Source organism: Patagioenas fasciata, chromosome 1, assembly GCF_037038585.1.
Source record: "Patagioenas fasciata isolate bPatFas1 chromosome 1, bPatFas1.hap1, whole genome shotgun sequence".
Classification (NCBI taxonomy): Eukaryota; Metazoa; Chordata; class Aves; order Columbiformes; family Columbidae; genus Patagioenas; species Patagioenas fasciata.
In genome coordinates this window covers 159049569-159072111 of record NC_092520.1, presented here as the reverse complement: position 1 = coordinate 159072111, position 22543 = coordinate 159049569, and the positions used below count along the sequence as shown (strand labels likewise).

The 22543-nt window shown below is 40.6% G+C and overlaps 1 long non-coding RNA gene across 1 annotated transcript in view; it reads right to left on the bottom strand.

Moving 5' to 3' along the window:
• Positions 1–12338: 12338 nt before the first annotated feature.
• The window catches only part of LOC139827055 (uncharacterized), a 51467-nt gene continuing 41262 nt past the window's right edge, over positions 12339–22543 (bottom strand). Inside the window, exons 4-5 of the long non-coding RNA XR_011737240.1 lie at positions 16180–16465; positions 12339–14204 (exon numbers count right to left, since the gene is read on the bottom strand). This is a non-coding gene — a long non-coding RNA (uncharacterized lncRNA). The remainder of the gene's footprint in view (positions 14205–16179; positions 16466–22543) is intronic.

Genomic DNA, 22543 nt, shown 5'->3' with positions numbered 1-22543 from the left:
GCAGACTATAAGCTGAATTTGTGACATGTTTCCCTATTATATTACCTTTGAAGCATTCGGTATATTGTTACCTCTTTTTTCAGTAAGATGAAAGTAAAAACATTTCCAAAACAGGTGATTCCCTGTAGGTGGCAATTTGCAATTAATTCACTCCTTTAATAATTGCTTTCAACTTCTGGAAACTCAGTTGCAATGACAATTATTGTTCTGTGCTTGCAAATAGGACTCAATGATGCTGAGATGCATCACTGAGTAAATAGACTGATGCATCAAACCCACGGGAAGATATTTGGTGGATGTCATTTACTCCTGGTAGCGGTCAGTGCAATAAATACCATGGTAAATCACACAGTTGGATCGTGCAGGAATGACTGAGTTGCAGCGTGTGGCAATATATGCGATTTGGGTGTCTTCCCCGTAAGCAGTTTCTGAGCCCTCGAGTGGCCCTCTCGATGCTCCACTAGCAACCAGGGACACCATGCGTGTGCCAAGATGGACTTCCCACAGTATACAGGGCCAGGGGAACCAAATCTACGTTTCCTTTTCATTACATGGTACAAGTACATAGGGTGAGGTATCCCTGGCCTTCATTCCACTGCCCTCCTAATGGCCTGAGAGCACACAAGGTCACACAGTGATAGCATGCTGCCCCTGCCCATTGCAACCACCCCTGTCACTTACATGTTTCCAGGCATTTCAGTAGCTATGGGCATGTTCTCCTTCAAATTATGGTGAATGTCTATGCTGAACAGGCATCCAGGTGGCCTCACTGCCTCCATTTGTTCTGCTTTCCCTCCCAGGAGGGAGCCAAAGGGGGATCATGAATTGGCAATAGCAATAGATGAGGCTGAAGGTATGAACTGAGAAGATCGGGTCTGGTTTCAGTCTCTCCAGCTTGGTTCTAAGTCTGAGAGGACATGGCTACTGTCTCTAGCTGCCATATCATGTCAGCTGCCTCAAAATGGCTAGTTTGTCAGTCCTCAATCATTTATGACCTAAAGATTAGTTCTTTCTCATGTTACTTGGGAGTTTCAAAACCAGAAAGAGCCTGGATACTTTTCCCCATGTGTGTAAAACAGTTTCTGTGACTAACCACCCAGTTGGCTATAAATAATCCCAGTCCTCCACGATTACCACATTATAATGGGAAGCATAAGTGATGTAATTTCAGGCACCAAGCCAGCTCCTAATAGCACTTTACGTCCCATCACATGGATCTCTTCTAGTATGTCCTCATGAAAGTTACCACCACAGAATAAATGCTTGCTCGGCTAATGCCGTGACACCACATTATAGCATGGGAATGAGAAATATACAGCCCTTGTCATGCAGCACACTATACAAACATCATAGCTAGATTTGGCCATCCCTGACACAGTCTACAGGCACCAGAGGTTGGTGGCAACACCTCGGTGCTAGCACAAAAGACCTTTGACGAGCCCATGTTCAGGACATCAGTGAAGGTTCAGCAAAGATGAAGCAGAGCTTAGAAGTATGAAAATGGGAAATGTCATCTGTCATGTCAAATTTAAGGGTCTATTTGCCAAGCGAGAACACAGAGCACAGCTGACTGAGCAGCAGCATGACACCCTGGGAGGACATGAGGTGAAGTTCATGGGCAATGTCTTCCCCACTCACTGCTGCCCAACCCCGCCAGGTCCAGGCATGTGTCATGAGTGGGAGGCACCACCATTCCACACAGGGTCCTGGGACAAAATGTCCATCCATGCCTGGCCCAGAACATCTTCTCTGGTCTTGAAACAGAGATGGACCTTCCTTGGTTCAGCACCTGTGTGGCACAAACAAAGCTGAGGTGTTGATCTTCCCTCCAGCTCTGCACATCTGCAGAAGGACGTTTTTTCCTATTAAGGCTTGTAAAAGCAAACACTACAAGCATTTGTTGTTAATACACACAGTATTTCCAGCATAAAGCACATAGCTAAGCTCTTTGCCTTCACAGAGTCCTTGGATTTTTCACTTTATTCTGTCCTTTTCTGTCTTTTTAAAGCAGAAATGAAATAAAATAGGGAGTTTTCTCCCTTCCTCTCCACTTTTGTTTCAAGTTTTTTTTTCCTGTTAAAATCTTGTCAATAAAAATATGACCAATCTTTCCTAATTTTTTTAAGTTCTTCACTGAAAGAGTGGTGATTCTGCTTTTGTCACGTAGTTTAGATAAAGCAGCTCATTCCACAAACAAAACAAGATATTCACAAATGTTAATGAATTGTAACAGATATGACATATAGTGACGTATTTCCCTGACAAACTAAAAGACCTTTGAAATACCAGATTAAAAAAAAAAATCCTAGGCTATTGGTGAAAGCTTCTCTACTCATACACAAAGAAGTTGGTTAAAAGCAAAGAAAGGGTTAGACCACAATAGGCATATCTTCATAACACAATTCCATTTGTCAGCCATGTTTGTAAATTGTAGAAAATTACTTGACTAAGTCACATAAAACTTAGGCAAGTTTAAAAATCCAGAGCATCAGTCAAGGGATTTTATTTGATCATGCCTTCCTTAGCTTCAAAATTATTTTCTACTTCAGTGAACTTTGTGGAAGGAAGAGCTTTATGGTGCATATCTGTATCTGCGTTTTGAATTTCACACTAAACACTGCAATTATATACTGTGATATCAATATTCATAAACTGCTCTCTCCATGGTGAACATGCTCATCTTAAAGTAAATTTCAGTAATAAGAGACCTGATAAAACTCCTGTATGGTAGAACTGGCTTTTGGGGGAGTCTGGAGCAGTATGTGATTGAGTGCAGCTGATGGGATTATATAAAAATTAATATGGTCCTGGGAAATTTTCATTGCAGAAGAAAGCAGTGGAGCAGTGATGGAGTTGGGATGAGTGGGGAGACAGAGAGTGTGGGATCCAACCAATTAACCTTTGAAACTGTAAAGGCAGCTGTGACTCTCATTTTTGTTTTCAAAAATCTGGGCAGACAATTGACATTTATTATAATTACTCTGACCTGATGAATACATTATACAAGGCATTACTTGTCAAGATTTTAGGCTTCATAGGCTCTTTTTGTTAAAAACACAGATTTTAGCTGGTTCATAAAGACTGAAAAAAAGTCTTTAAAGAAGTTTTGTAAGCATGTTACTAGGATTGCTTTGGAAAAAAATCTGTAAATGCAGTCTTACATTCTCACTTTAGATGTGGCTGGTTTTACAAACAAATTTGATTTAATAAACTCTAGACAGGAATGGCAGCAAACAACCCCCATAAAATATAAAAAAATAATTTTCCTTCTAAATTATGCATTCGGATCACACCACAGTACATAGTGTTCTTGCATGTTTAATGAAAATTAAAATTTCAACAAGTTCCACATATCACTGGTGAATAAAATATAAGTATTTTCACATATCCCTCTACCCAGATTTGCGAACGCTATAGGCTACATGTATAGAACACCTGCAGCTGTACTTTCATTGAATATCCAAGGTGATTACAGCACAGACAGGCTTTTCCAACCCATTACATATAGTACTCAACATATTATATTGGAGATGTTCCTTCAAATAGGAATACATTAGCTTAAGTGGTCTGACTAAAGCCCAACATTACCACAGTGGCTTTCTGCGTATGTGGTCAGTTGTGTTCTGCAGCAGAACTGTGATGGAGCTCTGCCATAATGAAGAAATCCCAATGCCTCCAAGAGGCAGAGGAGCTACTGCTCACCACAGACTTATTTTTAGTCTTCTAGCGGGAAACAGGCACCCCTAGAGGGTAATTTGTTTTACATAGTCTTGTTAGATAAATAGACCTATGTAGATGTTTACTTCATTGCATTGGCTGGAAAGGGAGTCAGCTGCCTTAGTCTGAACCGGACTAAAGCCAGGTGAGATGGATGCCACTTTCAGTTATTAACGGAAAGATTGATTCAGCCAGACTATTTCTAGCTCTCCAAAAGCTGGGCTCTGAGGTTAAACTGGTTGTCTGAGGTTCCTCCTTGGTGGGTGGGGAAATGGAGATGTCTGGGAAGAACATCAGGGCTGAACCACACTCAGAGGCCTGAGTTGCTCCCCATCATCCCAAGGAGCAAGTGTAGACTATTGCATATTTCTTAGCCTGAAAAGCTTAAGCTCCAGCTTTCAGAAAGTAAAAGACAAGCATTAGGAAGTATCCAACAGATCATTTGAGTTTCCCAAGTGGGTCACAGCATTTTGCTGCCTGTCACAAAGCCTGATCAGCGAGGTATCTGCATCCCCTCGGTCAATTTTGTCATGGAAGTCAATCCATCCAGATGTCATTTAACCTAAAACAACTTTGTGTTTTATTACAGACCATTTTGTGCCCTGTGATCATCCAGACCTGATCCAAACCCCTTAAGCTAAAAAGCCAACACCACCAAATCTGGGCTTTGACTCTTTATTGGTAGGGTTCTCAGGTATGACAAGGTGGAGGAGATTCTGTGGAGACGCTAACCTGCAGGAATGAGCAGGAGGGTGCTTAGTCCACATCACTGTTTTTCTTCTACACTCATCTAAATCTCACATAATTTCCTCTCTTATTAAAACATTTGTCTAATCTTCCTTAGCTGGATTCTGAAATGCACTACAAAAAAAAAGCACTTCCACAACAGTAACAAAATGCTCATTTTGTAACTGTGAAGTTCTTTGTCATTCCACAGATGGAGCTATATTGTTGTATACTAATCCTTTTTTATTCCAATAACTTCTCTGTACTTGGACATTTCACGTATTTATACTAGAACTCTCCCAAAAAGGCCAAAATAAAAGTAAAACCCAGATTCCTAGAGATCTCCCACAAATTGTCTTTTCAAGATTATCGCATTAGCACAGCAGATTAGCTTGATAGATTGGATATAATGCGCTCTCATTTTAGCTAATGCTGCTTTACTGAAAGGGCTAACAAACTTAATTCTATCCAGGGCAGGATTACCTGAGAGAGTAACTGAATAATTTTGTGTACTTACAGATGGAACAAAGCAGATTCACTCATTTCTTTGCACCATTTGCATTATTTTTTTGGCCATTACTTATCCATGGACTGCCACTGCTGAGAGGCTTTGGTGATGTTTCCCTGCCTGGAGGGGTTTTGACACTGGGTCCAGCAGCTGAAGACATCCTCAAGCAAAACATCTCTGGCCATGGTCCCTCATTGCCAGTGCTTTTCTGCCCCTGCACAGGGGCTGGAGCGGCTGTTGGCAGGATGCTGTTCCTGTGAGACCAAAGTGCTTGCCCAGGAGCCTGACCAGATGACAGGGCCCTCACCTCCCCGCTCTAGGCTCCTCCCATGGCTTCTGAGTACCAAGAGGGATATTTTTAGCTTTTACCTGCTTTCTTGAATGATGGTAACCCCCCTCAGGGCACGGGCCAAACCGCCTCTGGGTTTGTCCTGTTGCTATTGGACTCACTGAGTAACCTCCCAGCTCGGATGTGCTGCGGTCACTCCAGGAGGTATCACACTGTCTGGGTAACCTCACATTTACTCAGTACCAGACAGTCACAGGCTAGCAGGCACGTACCGTGGCTTTGCCAAGGCACAAGAGCCAAATCTATCTTGGCAGCAATAACAAGGCAGTCACGAGATGAGTGGCAGGGCTATAGCTGTCCCAACCTGTAGCAGAGCAGAAGCCAGTGCGTGGGTAACCTTCCTCTCAAAGACAAACTCCAGCCCTTCTCATCTCTTTCATTATATGGTCGTTACCAACAGTTTAAAAAAATAGCTCTTTTTTTCCTTTCTTTTTTTTTAATATGCTCGTCATGACTGTGACCATGCTGTGGAGCCTCACACATTTCAAAGGCTTTCTCTGCTAGCAGAAACTGGAGTGGTCACAGCAAGGCTGCGTTGAAAAAGAAATGCTAGCAATGAAAAACTTTCACAGTTTGCTGCTGGCTTCAGACAATCTCCACAATGTTAAAAAGCAGAAGAGGACATGAAAGAGGGAAGATCCAGGCCACAAGATGAGACTATGGGACATCAAATCACATATCCTAAGAAAGTCCTGTATGGGGGGGCTGAGGAAGAGTGATGAAAGGACTCTCATTCTCAGGAAGTTTTAATTAGTAACATCCTTGTGGATAAGCCACTGTAAGGTCTCTTTTACTCTCAAATATAGTGAAAAACATGTCAAATGCAAGAAAGTACTGAAGGACAAAATACTCGCTGCAGTCTATATAGGACGGCACAGAAATCTCACTAGGAAGGAAGAAAATTCTTCATTGAGAGTTGAGTCTTAGAACACCTACGCTTTGTTCTCTGGTAGCTTTGTCCATGGACTTTAAATCACTTTACTGAGGACTGCAGGCTCTCCTATTTTACTGAGGAGGGAACTGAAAGAAGTTAGAGACAAGTCTTTGAACCGGTGATTGCTAGTTTTCCCAATTTGACATCTCTGCAGCCTGGGTCTTAAAAATTGTGGACATCTAAAGACTCCATTTGATTAATTTGTTTTAGAGGAGCTTGGGTGGGACTGGCATGACTAAATTAATCCCAAGTAACAGTAGAAGAGCATGAAATAACACATGTATTTCACAGTTCTGCTTGGCATTCCTCTTTTGGGAATATGTGCTAGACTTTAGTTCTAGGTGAGCCATTTTGACAAAAAAAAAAAAAAAAAAAGAGAGATATCTAACATATGCAATGGCAAAACTAAGAATGCAAATAAATGTTGAAATGCAACTCTGTTAGTCTGTCTGTCTTAAAATTGCCTGCCCTACAATAATAATGTTGCTACATTTATATAACTGACAATGGGAACATCAAGAAGAATAGAAGCATAATCATTTTTGAGATTATTTAGTATTCCTATACTTTGGCCACTCTCCCTTTCCAAGCTGCCTAACAGCTCCTTGGGAAGTGCGACATACAACCTGTGCAGGCCAACCTCAGGCTGTGGCTGGACCATGCAATAGGGATGTTTGTTAGGTTCCTGGAGCCAGGAAAAAAACGCACAGGGCATGGATATGTGTCCTGTATAAAACACTCACTAGTTCAACTTTGCTCAAAAAGTATTAATGAGTTAACTCTGCACCTGCAGTGCTTAGGTCTGATCACATATTGTCTCTCTGCACTACTTCTGGTTTCTATTGGATTAGGTAATGCCTGTTTTCCCCCAGCTGAACTAGAAGCATGAACTTCCCATCATGTGGCTGACTAACCCATTTCCAGCCTGCAGACATGACTGGACAAGGCCGAAGTTGTTTTCCTGCAGACTTCATTAACCTAGTATTAATTAATGAGGGATGCCAGTCTCACTGACTTCTGCAGGCCAACATAAAAGACTAAACACAAGTGAAGGAGTTGTGTCCAAGTCTGAGAGGTTGTCTCTGTAAGCCTTTGGTTTGAATTAAACACACATACTTCCTTTTTTTGTCTCGTGAAGGTTGTGGTACTGACAACCAGCTTTGCTCAGCAAGAAACCCCGTGTGAAGAGTGTAAAATATGCTGCCCTGGCAGTCTGCCCACTGTCTGTTTTGCTGAGATTTGCCTTGAAGAGAAGGAATGGAAGTCCCCATTCCCTTCATGGTGACCTTGTGATGGAGATGTCCCTGGCACAAGGACCATGGGACCTGCCCAGGAGCAGAGTGAACACAGCGGTGGGAAGCCAGGTGCCTGGAGGCAGGTGGGGGTTATAATCTCTGGATTGCTTTAGATTGAGTTTTCCTATTGGAAGAAACTACCACAGCTCCTGTGAATTTGTCCTCATAAATCTCCCTTTGAAAATGAGAGAAAACTTATATACAGAACTATTTTCCAAGTTTATGTATGGAGGCTTTTTACTATCATTGAGTATTTCTTGGCATCATTAATAAATTGAACAGTTTCTATGCTTTTATTCATGTACATCGATTTATCTTCTTTGAGTACTATGTTGTTGTGGGGAGTTCCCAGGGTCAAAGTCCAGCCAGTACAAAGACATTATCTGATGACCTCCATGCTGCTAGCGACTGAAACAGCAATGTAGTGCTACAGGAAAAAAGTGCAGTAGTTCCTGCTGTAAAATTTATTTCACAATACTGGCTGGCATATATGGCATTTCAAATACTGGTTAGTGTACCATCGCATATCAGTTGATTCCAGCTGCTGCAAGTAACCCTATATGTCATGATCAGGAGCCGCTCCAACAATAATGCAAATATTGCAGGATTTTGGAAGTCTGTATTAGGAGAAGCATTGCTCAGTCTTCTGTATCAGCCGAGTTGATGCCTCTTCCTTCTAAGATAGCTTTTTTATTCGTACCCATTCAGAAGTCAGTCACCAAAATGTTACTTTTAGATGCACTATTAAGTGACCTCTGATGTGATGCCAACATCTTGCCTTGAAGGAGCCCAGTCAAGTTTTTCATATTAAGTTCTCTTTTCTGACATTGCTTTCTGAGATAGAATAGTATGCATTCTCCCTCATGAGTTTAAAAGGTCCACAAAATGTATTAACTTTTAATTTAGATTTACAAGAAGTAAGTAAAAAGAAGAAAGAACTATTTGTATGCAAAGGTCTGACCAACACCACCAGCATGGGGAGCAACATGAGGAAAAATAAGCCCTAACTTTGATCTATTGGTTTGGGCCTTTTTTTTACTAGAAAAATGATAATTTTTTCGACAGTTTTATTGAATATTCTATGAGTTAATTCATTGAATATAAGAACATTCTGCAAGTGAATAGTTCAAGATATTAAGGGCTGAGGTCTATCTTAAGGCATATAAGGACATCCCAGGTCAATGGCTCAGATTCATGTCACCTATTTCAGGGTGTGGGCATGCTGGGCATGCTCTGTCAACAATAAGGAACGTAGGCATCTTCCAGTCGACTGATTAGTCCGCTGAAATCTCTCCATCGACTGGAAAAAAAATCAGGGTGAATACATGCTTCACTTAACCGGATGCCTCATTTCAGCAAGATGCAGTAAGTGCCAGCAAGCTTGAAGTTATAAGCCCAAGAGCAGAATTTGGCTCTGCATGTGTGTGGTATTTAACCATAAGACAAGCATCCAAATTCATTCAACAGGAAAAACCTCACATTACTTAAAGTGCTAATTAAATTACATGTCGAAGTAACAGATCTTTACCACTACAAGGAAAAGGTTTATAATGTTCATCTATGAGGACTGGTAAGTATAGAGAGCCTTATGTATGGGATTCATTAATAATCATAAATAACACATGACACTAAAAAGCAGTAACTTTTTGTTGCGACATTAAATTTTGTGAAGCTATCAAACCACTCACTGCATTAAAAGGCCATGTCTTACTGCAGCAGTACATTTGGGTACAGATCAAACAGCTCCTCATGTAGCACAGTTAGAAGCTTCAATTTACAAGTCTTAATTTGCAAGAAGTCATAATTACAACCGGTTCTTATCAATGTTCTGTCCAGTACTTGCTTAAAATTAAAATAATCTCTTGTTCACCTGATTAAGGTCTAAGAACTATTTATCTCTTCACTACTACATGCCTCATTTCTTGTTCTAATCTCCTTATCCTTACATGTTTCTCTCATAGCTCTTGTGAGGAGATCCATAATAATTTGGGCCAAGGAGGTATAATATTTGCAACAGTATTACATCTATGTGCTTTCAGTCTCTTCCATCAAATCTGGGCAACCAACTGCACTACATAGTGCTTAGGGCCAGATGCTTATATCACCTTAACTAGGTGCTCTGTATCACCTTCAGTCTCAGAGCACATGAAAAAAAGTCAGGAGGATTGTCTCTACAGGAAGGCTGCATCTGCTGTTTGAAAGTATGCAAGAACCTGGCCTCTGTTGATTATACAAGATGCACACGTAAAGCCAACTTTGATGTAATAATAATTGAAAAATGTAAACTCCTGCTGATAGAACTACTAATTACATTCTGCAAGTGTACTATTAGATCAGAGGGATTAATGTATGACATTGATAGAAATTCCTCTTTCGATGGATATCATGTGCATTCTTCATACCTCTCCATAGTCCAGTGAAATGAGGAATTACTGGCTCGCCAAGGATGTATAAAATAACATCAGTGTTTAGGAGGATCTGTCCCTCGAAGTTCCTGCCATATTTGCTTCTTCTTATTATTTTTCTTTGGTATTTACATTTTCAGTGCAAGAGTAGGATTTCAAGTCTTGTGCTGTGAAAACTAACGGGGTACTTATTCACAGCAAACAGGTGGCAAGAACAAATGCAGCTACAACACCTAAACTGAGGGTTCAAGCAATCTGCCACCGAGCCATTCCTTAACTGCAAGAACCAGCTCCGAAAGGAACAGGGTAATCCAAGATACACATCCATTTACTACTTAATGTTTTAAACTGGATTACTAGTAAGGATGCACTTCTTGTCATTTTTGTGATGCATCTGAAAGCTCCTGGGGAATTATGCTGCCAGGACCAAAGAGTCACTTGCAAGCATCAATTAATAAAGACCTGGGTGGATTTCAGTCAACTGCCTGCAGAGACCTGAACGATTCTGTAAATCTAAAAAATCCTCCAAGACATGCAGACTCCAAGCAACTTGTTTAAAAAAATAATGAAAAATTTCCAAGTGCTTAAGCTCACGGAATGTAGACTTCAACCTCCTTGCTATTGTCCTTCTAACACAAGCTATCATTAGTGATGTGTCTGGTCAAGAATTCAGGCTCCAACATTCCTTTGAGAAGACTACTCATTTTTCTAAAAAACAGCTCCTAGTTCTGTAAGGACAATTTAAGCCATAGCAGATGCTGCTGGCTCCAGGATGAGAGTCTTTTTATAGGGTAGAGAAATGGCTTGATTCTCCTTTCCTCTAAGATCACCATATAGTGAGTAGTTTCACTGGAGTTGGAAGAAATCTGCAAGTGCAAGACCAATGCGAGTCAGCAGGGAAACCCAAGGCTCTGCAGATGAGTCCTTTTTAGTTTTAATCATGACAAATGTGAGCCTGAACATTACCTTCCTGATGCACGCATGACCCAGCAGACTCAGACCGGGGTGCAGGCAGGTGTTTCAGAATTACAGCTTCACTAAATCCCTGTCTCCTTAAAGAAAAGTGATCCTTACAGAATGAATACTGAACATCTCTACAAATTATCTTTTTTTTTTTTTTTTTTTTACCATCTTTTCAATTTTCCCAGATCCCTCCAATTAAAAAGCTTTCTGCCTAGGGAAATTGGGAGATTCATAGTATGAGAGCCTCAGGGACAGTCTTGGCTAGATGCTAAGCTGGGTATATTGGACATATGGACATGGTTGGACACTATGGACATAGTTTAAGCTAAGATATGTGGAAGTCAACATAAGGGGCACATGAAGGGATAATCCCTCAGTCTTTCCTAAGAGGTCCTAAGAGGCTGTTTGGCAAGGCTCCCACAGGACTGTGGCAGCCGAGTCGGCAGCCTGTGGCCAGCGAACATGACATATTAGAGAAACAATTCATCTTCATTCCAAATTATCTGCCATTAGTCAGTGTGTACGTGTACACAGTAATTAATCCCCTTTATTGCTGAAGGGCTGGTTCGCTGCAATGTAACACAAATTTCTCCATCCGCCTTTGTTTGCTGCTGTCAGCAGCTTTGCTGGGGCCTGTCCCTGATGACACTCTTTCCTTCTTTACTCCTGATGCACGCTGCAGAAGTGGTAGTGGAAATTCAAACACTAACCCAGAGGTGAATAACTTGGACATGTTAAATTTATAATCATCTAGTTGCAAAAATCTGTTTAAAGTTATGTAATTTGTTTCTGTATCCCATGGCATATTGATATATCAGACAAAAATACCATCTATGCAAATGACTTTCATTGCAAGAGAAGTCTCTAAAAAATTATGGAGCTAGAGATCAAATTACATGACTTTCTCCCTGCTGTCATTCAGATAAGCAATTTTTTTTTTATTTCCAGCATATGTGATGATGAAAGGTGGGTTTGGATCAAACCCTCCACCTAAACACCTCAAAATAATTCAGACTTGAATTGACACTACTTATATCTGAATGCCAGGTAAGCCGTCTGCCCTCCGATGTGAGAAGCAAATACAATTTTCACAATAGCATTATTTATACCTATTTATTGTTATTCTAGCCAGTATATTTTTACCAATAATGATGTAGGATTGGGGATTTGTTGCCTTGACATTATTTATTTGTTCAGGTTTTTGGAAAATCAGGTGGGAAATCTTTTTTTAAAGAAATTGTATGAAAAAATGGTATTTGATTTTCAGGCTTATATCATTTATACTGTTTTCAAGTCAAAATTTGAAGTTTTGTTTCCATACATTTTAGAGGAAATCTTTCTAATTATGCTATTAAAAATATTTTTTATGCAAAAGTTACCATTTTGCTTTTTATTTCTTTTTTAAAAAAACTATTAGAATTAATGTCTGATTAGAGTAGAATACATATCTATGGACTAATTATTTAGTCACCTTGGTTCAACTGATTGCCAAAAATGGGGTAATGTCTTTCAAAATTAGCAAGACTTGGTAATTCCTGTGCGCAGAATACAATTAGCACAAAGCTACTGCTACAGCAAATAGTCTTAAAAGCATTACAGCTGAATGGTTGGATGTGTCCAGAATATAGACAAGGAAGTACATGCAATTAGAGATTCCAGCTTTTCCTTTAATATTCTCAGTAGCATTTGCATAATTAAGCAAAGTGTTTGTAATATTAAGGAATGCCACCTGGGGAGGGATCTCTCTGAAATTACATCCTCTCCTATTCATGCCATATGATGCTGTTTTACACACGCCAGCTTAGATGTAGTCAAACCAAAGAACTGCTGTATGATGATGTCCACCACTATTAGCTGGTTAATTATAAAACTAATATAGAGCTATGCAGATGCTACCTTTGGGACTGCAGTGTCAGTGAGCAATTCAACTGTTAAGGAAGTTCACACTGTGGTTTTGCATTTCCCGGTCTTATTTTCCACACCTTTTCTGAAAACTTCCATCTCCTTTTATCTCTACATACGACCTTATACTTCGGCTAAATAATGGTTCTAAATTAACTGTTGTTAAGCTTTTCAACCTAACTGTTTTCCTTGTGTGATTATGCATGCATAAATCTTCTAGCCAATGTAAGCTCTCCTCAAACCTTTTTGCCCCAAATAGTTTCAGATTTGTTAGAAAGGGAAACCAGTTTGAAACATCTTAAAAATGAATGGGGACTGGGGGGTATCCTGCATTTTTTTGGGTGGTTCTGCCAGTAAACTGAAAAAATCAACCTTTCATGCAATAGTTGCCATAAGTCACAAAAGAAGGAATAATTTTAGTATTTGTTAAACATGCAAATTAAGGAAGGAAAAGCAAAATATTTAAAACATTGAAAGAAAATCAGTAAACCTAACCTTTCTTCTATTTATCTGTATTTCAGCCAAGTGGATTATTTGGAATTATGCTGAAGACACTCAGATAGCTGGGGTTTAGCTGGTATGGGATTTAGCAGGAACCTCCCTCATGCTTCTTTGTCTGGGAGATACTTGCTGTAAACATCCATAGGGTATTGGTAAAATTTTGCTAAAGCTGAGCTGCCATTGTAGAGCAACACAAAACAAATGCACAAAGCAAGGCACAGTGAGAACAGCCAAATGTAATTCAGTGTCTGCATCTGAAGCTTGCAGATCATATTTCGTGTGACCCAAATCACCACCTTTGATCTCAGATTTGCTCCACTGCCACTAAAAAGTCTTTGTCCACGTTACTATTGTTTTCTTCTGTCTGGAGTAGTGTGGGGAGGGAAACATTTTAGGGCAAGATTAAATTGGCTCCAGATGGCTAAGCTGGACTCTCAGATCAAACTCCTGTTTGGGTTCTCATTATCTCAAATCTCAGGCTCCACAGTGTGCTTCTCTTTGACCTTGGCAAACCCAGTCTGATACCCGTCCAGAGGAGGACTGCAGAGAGCACTGTCCTTGACAGTTTCTTCAGTGGCATTCAGGGTGCTCGTCCTTGCTGGCACTCCTCCTCGGTGTTATTCTCCTTATCTTTACTGTCCCCCATCCCTGACAAACTTTTCTCTGTCATTAGGTATCAGGAGGGGACCTTCTGCTTCATCTTGGCCCATGATGTTATCCTCTGTCACCAGTTTTCAAACCAGGTCCTTCACGCATACTTCCCTGCTTGGAGGATACTCTCTGTAATCACCTGTGGAGCGACCTTGCTGTCCTCTTACGGTCCCTTCCTTGACACCCCTCATTGCTTTGATAGCAGTCAGAGACTTGGTGGCAGCCAGGCTGCAGTTGTGCTGTGGCTTCTTCTCTGCAGAAGAAAAGCAGAATAAATCTTCTGCAGAAGAAACCTTCCTCACAGAGATGGGTTTCATGGAACATGTATTTTTCACCTGGAGCTGCAACAAGATTTATAGTATATCCAGTGGCCATGGCTCACTCCATTTGGAGTCAGGAATATCCTGCCTAAGCATACCAGGGATCAGCAGATTCCCACTGCTTCTGGGGGATAGTCAGAGACCCTTAATTCCATCTCTGGAGGTCAGTCAGACCTTCACAAGGCTCCCAGCACACAAGCACGCTGCCTGGGCGTCACATAAGCTCTCTGAAGCAGTCACATATCTTTCTTGGACGATAACCACTTGTGAATAATGGATCACCGCAGCCAGGCATGCTGATGATCTATTATTCAAATGACATCAATACTCAAAAAAGAAAAAGCCACGCTTGGATTCTGTATAATCACAGGATAGCAATCAACCTCCGAACGCACGGGTGGCTGCTTCCCGGGCACCACACGTCTGGTAGAAGAATGCCAGGCTTGCAGCCGTTAATTAGTACTTAATAAACTGAAAAGGTGTAATTTACAATTCTCATTTACCTCCAGGAGCAAGAAGTATTCTTCTTGCTGCTTCTGCATTTTTTCCAGGCCTCAAGCCTTCCTGTTTTCTCTCTGCTCTCAGCAGCCATGGAGAGAAAATACAATGGCATCTTTAAGCTGAGCGAGACAGTTCATTTCCTATGATTGGTGGCACTGTTCTTGCAGCTGGCTAGCAAAGCCAAAATCACGTGTCTTCTTACATATAGCACTCAGCTAAATCGATTCAGGAGCTGTATTTCAGCTAAATGTGCAATGCAGTGAAGGCAGGATCCTCCGATGGCACAGACGCAGAGTCCCCACGCTGAAGTGAGTCTCCATTTGGCTGCATTTAACTTGACAAGAAGATGGTCTTTAGCCATTTTATGTATTTCGAATTGCTACATCTACGCAGAGAAACAGAGCCTCATCACTATGGGGCAGATTGTGATCTAGTCCTTAAAGCAAAGACTGAGGATTTGGGATTTCCAGTCTGACACTCGCTGTGCCAGCTGCCCTTTCTATAGCTTTCGCAGATCTAGCAACATGAATGTCTTCTCTCTCTAATGGAGTTGGTACATATTAAAGGTGACCATGCACCTGTACGTATCTCTGCAGTCCCTCATCAGTGTCAGGAAACTCAGTTATTTCCCTTTACTGTGCAAAGGGCTGGGATGATAAATCATAGCTCACAACCCCGCTGTACAATAGGACACCAGTCACCAAGTGAGTGGAGCTAAAAAAAAATATCTTCAGCCACAGACAGCAAAAAGGCTTTAAACTGTGTCTTTATGTCCAGCAAAAGCATGAAGAATATTGAGAGGTTTGTTATGCATGATACAAAAAAGAGAAGTCACTAAATGTGATTGCAAGAAAATTAATGCAGAGAGCAGGTTTATAATACAAAAGATATAAAAGCTTAAGAACAATGTATAAATGTTCCTTTGGTCCCAGAACAGACATTTTCTGAAAAACTATTTCAAAATATGCTTATTCTGATACTGTAATAATTCAACCTCTTTCAAGAAATTAATCCATCCACTTGTATCTCTAAATAGTCTCTTTTACTCAGCCTTGAAAGTGCTCTTGATTTAACTATCATTAAGACATTCAGCCTTGTCATTCTCCTCGTGTTACCATGTAAGCATAAAACTGCCAGACCATCTCAGCTGACCTCAAACAAATGAAGCAGTATTGTGGATAAAGACCTAGAAAATCACAGTCAAAGCCCTCATTGACTTCAGTAGTGCCAAGATTTAATCTACATGTTCTCCAATGCAATGCCTCTCTGAAGCTACAAAGGCAATTGATTGTAACTAGCAAAGTACATGCTGACGACCTCCAGCTGAGGTGCCTATCCTTACATAGTGGATTTCAGCTTACAGGCAATAGATTTGCATTTCTTAGTTGCCGTTTAACCAACACGTACCTGTGGACAGAAGACTGAAAGCCTGGTCCCCACTGGAATGGCACAGACCCATATCTGAATGGCAGGTTCAGCAAACAGCAAGAACTGGTGGTGTACAGCTGCAAAGCTCTGTAGGCTAGAGCTATATTTTCTACTAATTTTGTATTACCATTTCCCAGTGTGACTGCGGCATCTTCAGAAGCCACGTTGTGATTTAAGAGCGTAAGGCTTCTTAGATTTCACTCCTGAAAGCCGTGGAACATCTCCGAGCATTGCGCGGACATTCTTCCCCATTAGTGGCCAGAATCTGGAACATCAAAAAAGTGTCGAACTTGAGATTATTCACATATATAAAGGTGTCTGAGCTGATACCTGCCCTTCATAGGTTGTTGCGGATCCTTTTTCAATGTCTCCTCGATCTGAGTGCTGGCTAATGCAGGCAGGCTTAATTTTCTGGGAACACAGCTGCCCTATCTGATCCTATGAAAGATGAAAACACAGGCAGATTTGTGTAAAAACAGAATAAAACAAAACAAAAATAGTGCTAGGTGTTCACAGAGGTGAGTCAACAGGGCCCTCAGGGCTCAACACTGACTGAACAATTTAAGGGGTTTTATGCTGGGTCCAGTGATGGGAAAGGTCCTGCAGCCTCCAGTGGCCATAGAGATACCATGACTAATTCTGCAGATGAGATAGCTTTGCAAAATACAACTGTTTGGTGATCATAGAAGGAAATCTTTAATATGGACTTGCAATGTTGCCTTTGATGAGAAGGGAAAAATCCAGTCCTGAGCTTCTGAATACTGAACTGAGAAAAAAGAAAGAGGGCTTCAGGGAAGTAAGCATTAATCAATTTGCAATACATTTCATTATTTAAAAAATTAGTTCTTTCTTTTTCTGCTAAGTTAAGCTGAATCAGTAGCTTAGTTTAATTCTGGCTACTGTAGTGAAATCCATCCTCATTTTCTGATCATTCTCCTGCCTTGCAATGGGAATAATTCTGTGAGGCAAATCTTTGCACTAAAAAAAAAGTAAGCGAACATAAATAATTTGATTATGACCATTTCATTTAGAAATGCAATGCCTTCAGGAAAACAACACTGAGTTTTGATCCATGACACATTTGAGGAACAGGCTAATATATTAATGCTAGTGGTTTGCATCTGTGGAATGACATAAACAGACATGTCGACTTTTAGATAATTTGACTTTGGACACATTTTCCTCTTTTTTTACAACTCAGTTGAATTTTTTTTTTTTTTTTTTTTTTTTAAATAGAGAAGTCATTCCACATATTCCAGGATTTTTAACATATGTTATAGCTTTTTTGTTCCAGACTTGCATTTTAGTTAATGGACAGAGTTTAACAGTACTTATTAACCTCATCTCAGCCCATTAAGCTTTGAGAGGAATAAAGTATAAAGCTGTGATATGAATTAAATAAACATCTGAGAGATTGTTTTCAGTGAATGCCAAGATATCTATTTTAAATAAATAATAAGCCCAATTGATTTATATTTTTAATGCTTTCTGCTTCAAAAAATGTTATTGCTCTACATCAGACAAGTAGTTACTAGTTTAGAATGTAAAAAGAGTCTATAAAAAGCTAAAAAAATATTTTCCTTTATGGAGAATGACAGAAAAAGTTGTTTCTCCTAAGAGTGTCTTTGGAAATTTTATATATTATTAAATATTCCTAGTTTTGAACATTCAGCTGTTTTTGACTGGCAACATTACTTATTCTCACCAGTAGCCACCTCAGGATGTTGTGAGGAGCAGAACTGCCTCTATGGAACACTGCACAAAACGAACAGATTTCGGCACAAATCAAAAAATAATGGTGAGGAGGAGTCAAGTAGGGAGATTGTTGCAGTGGTAACTCTGTTCCTGGCAAGCCAGGTGTGTTTGTGCAGATGATCTTCTTAACATCCAGAGAAAGAGGAAGGTGGTGTTAGGAAGGGACTTTTCCCTTCCCTTCCCTTCCCTTCCCTTCCCTTCCCTTCCCTTCCCTTCCCTTCCCTTCCCTTCCCTTCCCTTCCCTTCCCTTCCCTTCCCTTCCCTTCCCTTCCCTTCCCTTCCCTTCCCTTCCCTTCCCTTCTTCTTCTTTCCTCTTTAAAAAAAAAAAAAAAAAAAAGGGAAAAAAAAGGTTCTCTTTGGGTTCTCTTTCTTTTTTTTTTGTGGTTCTGCAAGCCATATTTGTGAGAAGGCATCAGACTGTTGCTTCTGTGGATGTTTCTCACTGCATAAATTAGGCCTGGTGTCCACACTAGGACAGTACCTGAGCATTTTGGCATCTTCAAAGCACAGATCATCAGAAAGCCACTCTGAGGGAGAAGATGCTAAGGTCTAGTTATGGCCAAGTGCCACAGAGTTTTACATCTGTGGTAATATCTTCCATGAGACCTCAGCCGCCCACTCCTCCTCCCAGTCACATTCTCAGCTGTGCATCTCCAGCCTCTTTTAGGTCCACAGGGTAAAATTATACCAGTTAGTTGATCCAAAATAAAGGCAAGCCTCCATGAAAAGGGAGAAGACTTTGTTTTCCACCTAGGGCAGTTTCCTGGTAGGACTCATTGCTCAGCCCCACAACAGTGGTGGTAGCATGTCAGCAGGACATGTCAGGGCAGGAAAACCTGAAGCTGACATTGGGTCTGAGGAACATGTAAGAGCAATCAAGAACCATGTTTGAGTTCCACATTTCTTGGACTGCATTGAGACTCTCCTCGGTGGAAGTGAAATAGCCTTGATCTGGTTCAGTGAAAGTCTAGTGAACATCTCTGTACTGCAGTCTTCTGTGGTTTAATGAGGTATTTCACACACTTTTCTCTAGTTAATGCAGATTAACTTCCTGAGGATGTGTGTATACATGAAGTTATCTTGGAAAGGCAGCCCCTGAGCACTCTTGTATGTGCAGTGCTGCTCCCAAAGATGCCCCAAAGTCCTGTAGCAGGGCAGGAGCTGCCCTCGCCCTCTCTGCCAGCCCTGGGGTGCCCTTCCTTCTGCCATGGGGCCCAAAGGCACAGAAGCCAGGAGGGCAATCACAGGGGATTGCTGTGGGATAGGATTCACACCCCACCAGCTCAGCTTGTTCTCCCTCTGACACCTCATTGGGGCACAGAGAGCCTAACATAGCCAAAAGACCATTTTCTGGCCTGGGGACAACCCAGCCCATTGCAATTCATAATGGAGCTTCCATGATATTACTTCGGTGTAACTTCGTCAGTACAAACTGAATTCACCATAATTAGTGTATTCACTGTGAATCCCAGTGGAAGCAATAATGATTTGCAGTTTATTCAAAAAGGTTGTTATTTTCCCTGACAAAAAATGATCAACTAAAAATATCTGATGTATTTCCTATTACTTTAGTGACTATAATGATATGTTTGGAAGAAACACCAATTTTCCTGTCTATTGCTTTTGACACAACAACAATTAGTCATAAGCAATGAAAAAAATACTTGCATTACTTAAGAAGTGGTGAGAAATACACAAATGTTTCTGTATTTGTAGCTGCTGCAATATTATTTGTTTACATTTTTCTGACCCAATTTGTAGGAACGGGAATTTGGAAAACATACTCTGTAAAAATTCAAACCTGTTGATAGTAAAGAGGCAAAAGAACTCTATTTTATCAGGATAATTCTCCAGAGGAAAAAGATAGTAGCATCCAGGTATCACATCATGTAATGAAAATAACAATGTAGTTGTCAGGAAACCACAGCTGGCCTTAGGATAGTAGCACTTCTCTCCTTACTGAGAGAGAACATAAACACATCATATTATGTCTGTGTTTTGTCATGAAGTTTGGTTGCTATGTCAGTAGTTATTCAATTAAATATATGGAAAAATACATTTGTAAATGTTCTCCTTAATAATTTATTTTATCAGTCTTTATTGACATGCTAGTTGGTCACTTCTTTTATTCATCTCTTTAATAAATGTAAAAAGCTATGATGAAAATGGTCTCTTTTATTATTGCAGAAAATTAGAAAACCTTCTCTGCCACAACTTTATTGTATAAATTTTAGCCTTTAGTTTCTCTTACTTTACTTTTCCAAAGTCTCTCTCTTTGAGCTATTCACATATGGTACCTTACACTTGCTTCCCAGCATTGCAGCACTTTCTGTGCATCCATCTTCATAAATAATGCATGGGTGAAGTATCTGCCATTTACCTGACAATCCTTATCGGGAGGGTAGGTTCATTCTCCCAGAACCGACAGGTGAGTCATTGACACACATCACCTTTGTCATACAGGCTGGCTCTCTCAGAGAGAGCTGCATCTTTCTCTCAGCTTTTCCTAGCACCTTGTGCTCATTATACAATTATTAGTTTACTGCCTGTTAAACATAAATCTAACATGGTTTCAAAGTCTAGACTCCCAGGGCCACCATCTATACTCTTTATGAAGGCAAGATAGTGACCGAGACACAGGCCTCTGTGAAGGTCCAAGCCTGTTGTACTCCTTCATGTGGACTTGGAGCCTTCTCATGTAATGGTAGGACTTAAGTTAGGCTACACATGCTATCTCCCACTTCGATAAGAGAAATCCAGACCCTGGCTGCTCCCAAGAAGAATATTAATCCAAGCATGAGCTACAGCTATGTGGGTAGAAGACACGTGGTTATGGGTTAGCACATGAAGCTCTGATGAGAAGTGAGGTTTGGGTCCCATAAAAGCCAAAAGGAAATTTGCTTCTTGCTCAATGCAAAACCAGGTTCTGCCACAGCATGAGGCTATTTCTCCATTTGTTTCTTTTTCTTTTGAAGTTAGATAGTTTCCCTCCCCCACTTCTTAATTTCTTACTATTTCTGGGAGACTGAGAAATCTTGTTCTGGCAATTTTTGTATCTTGAACACTGAAGTAAATGATTTTGTTTCATTACTGCTCACCCTGCAGAATAGGAGTTTCCACTGTGCATTCTGCCCTGCAGTTTCCAATTACACACAAAAACACACACTGTTAAAATGTAGAATAACTCGCACTGCTTGCACTTTTTTAAGCCCTGCTTCTTATAGGAGTGATTTAAACAGTACCTACTGCATCAGCTAGGCAATTCAGTCTTATTATTTTCCACAGATAATGGGGATCATCTGCTATTAATGAAGCTTAATTCATTCACCTCACTTCCCTTGTTGAGTACCCTCAGCAACAGCCCCCAAACAACAACTGAATGAAGATGGAAATGTTGTTTAAATGACTCAGCATTAGCGTGGCCTGAGATCTCCAAGACAGAGGCTACGTGGATCCTGCAATGACACAAGAAGTCCTCTTTGAGGCTGCTTCTTTACAAAATCCCCTCCGGGAGCATCTTGTATCTGATGCCCTGGGAAGCCCATGAATTCCACCAGAGAATCCCCCTCCATGAAAACAGGGAGAGAGTATCAGACATATGGGAGCCTTTTCTCAGAAGGTCCTGGGGTGGAGAACAGGTTTTAAATAACCAGAGTTAGGAGAAATCACTAAAGCAGAGAACTGCGTACACACCTTCTCCCTGAGGTAGGGTTCAAAATGTTTTACAAAATAAGCATCGCACCCAGTCACTGGTGAAGAGCTGGGTTGTTCACAACTCATTTTGTTTTACTCACGGAATTGCTAGCTTCTCATATGGAACAGATATGCCTGATTATAAATCATTAAATGAATGTATATGAATGTTTCCAGGCCTCCTGAGCCCTCCCTTGGCTTATAAAGCCCTTTAAAGTTAAAAGAAAAGCAAACCTCTAATTATCTTAAGAATATTATCTCAAGAAAACCCTTGTGAACATGGGGCTTCACTATCAGAGAGGAAATTTCACCCGTCATCTATGCTATGCTGATATTCTCATGTAAAATCTTTATCTGCACACTTTCTAAGGCATCTTTCATCTGGGTGACTGATGAAAGTCTTCAAGTGAGGGTTCATCTGTATCAGGAGTGCAGGAGAATATACTTTTTCTCTTTGAGTTCCCTGTTTTTACTGTGGTCACTATCGAAAAGTTGCACTCTCATGCTACTCTGTAACAATATCACTAATCATAAAATATTTGGTTTAGGAAATGTAATGAGAAAATTTTACATGTATTAAGGTCATGGACAGTTCAGACTACGAGGAAGGATGGCCTGGGTTTACACAGTAAAGTGGCACATCTGTCCCCAAATCTGGATTGTACATTGAGAGAGGCAGAAGTGTTTAGGTGAGAGCAATTTGTTGGCACTTCAGGCCTGATGCAAACACTGCAAATAATTTATCTGTGCTAAGTAAATTCCAGGTACTCAGAAATACCTGCAACCAGTGAGAGAAGAGAGAATTCTGTATCTCAGTGGGTAAACAAATAATCTCAAGTTCATAAGCTGCCACTGCTGCAGATACTAATGTTAATTTTCTCTAGTTTGGAAATTC